The sequence below is a fragment of the Berghia stephanieae genome, chromosome 15 (assembly GCF_034508935.2).
Source record: "Berghia stephanieae isolate SIO BIC M18660-M18661 chromosome 15, UCSD_Bste_1.3, whole genome shotgun sequence".
NCBI classification, from domain to species: Eukaryota; Metazoa; Mollusca; class Gastropoda; order Nudibranchia; family Aeolidiidae; genus Berghia; species Berghia stephanieae.
This window is the reverse complement of record NC_088374.1, coordinates 4631347-4632772: the sequence shown is the minus strand read 5'-3', so window position 1 is coordinate 4632772 and position 1426 is coordinate 4631347.

The following is a 1426-nucleotide window of genomic DNA, read 5'->3' as shown; positions in this document are numbered from 1 at the left end:
CTATCTTCTCTCTCTCTCTCTCATTTTTTCCTACAAAATAATGTAATTAAACCTGTGGTATATAATGAAGATTGTTTATCCATTCATTTTCAATTGAAAACAATAAATAAATAAATGCTCAATTGGCTTCAACAGTCGTGACGCAACTTCCCTCGTAATGACGCAGAGTAACTTAGTAACTGTCTCTAAACTATCGGAACAATGGCGGACGCCCTTATGAAATATTTCTCCGAGGAGCATAAAACTGTGACCAGAGGGGAAAAATATATTATAAATTATACGATCATGTTTTGACTTTTATACATTCTGATCACATGACATGTGAAAACTTCTAGCCAGCATGAAGAATAAAAAGTACCCATTTTCTTTATTTAGAACCACACTGCTGGGCGACGTGACATCAGACTATTGGTTCTTTCTACAAACCATCTAAATATAACAGAAAGAGATGACTTGTCAATTTTCTTTCAAACACTGGTTCAGAAGCAGTAAAGCTAGAGCACAGATTGAATGGCAGAGAATTCCACACTGATGGAGCTGCGCTATATAGGGTTCTGTCTTTTAATTTTTTGTTTCCTCATTTTAAAAAAAAATAAATTTAAAAATTGAGCTTTTATATAGCGCAGAATCCACTTAATGTGCTCAAAGCGCTTTACAAAGGGTCCCTGGTCAACAGCCACATTTAACATGTAGGACGGGACATGCCGCCTCTTAGGCGATATTACAATTTTTCGGACAAAGACAACGCTGTTAACGGCCAGGTACTCATTTTACACCTGAGTACGGTGAGAGAATGTGAGTAAAGTCTTTTCCAAGGACTCAACTATGCGCCGAGCGAGGCTCGAACCCAGGACCTTACGATCCGAAAGCGAGTGTCATACCAATACACCACATAGCCGCACTTTTTGTGGTGCGCAAAAGATCATAGAATAGCCTGACAGGACAGGTGATTAAGAAGAGTCGGAAAAAAACCCCACAAAATTTAAGACTCTCTCCTTACTGATCATTTTCAGTATAGATAGTTCGAAGATGACGTCACTCAGGTATTTGTTATTGTTTTTTGCCATCCGCGTTTATGAGTAATGCTCAATGAACTGTATAGATAGAATGAAGATGACGTCACTCAAGCCTTTGTTATTGTTTTTTGCCATCCGCGTTTATGAGTAATGCTCACTGAACTGTATTAAGTTGACTATAAACGTTCATGGATACACACAGTTTTGTGTGTTGGTCCCTTATACTTCCGGATGGCAACGTTATGAGCTTCTTAGCCAAGCGCATACTATCTATAGATAGACTATGGGTGACGTCCAATCAAGGGACGCTACTCTTCCGCTAATCTCATTCCCTATAATATGTTAACGATGGCTATGCTCAGACCGAATAGGCCGGAGTTTATCCCAGTTTCTATAGCATGAAACGGACA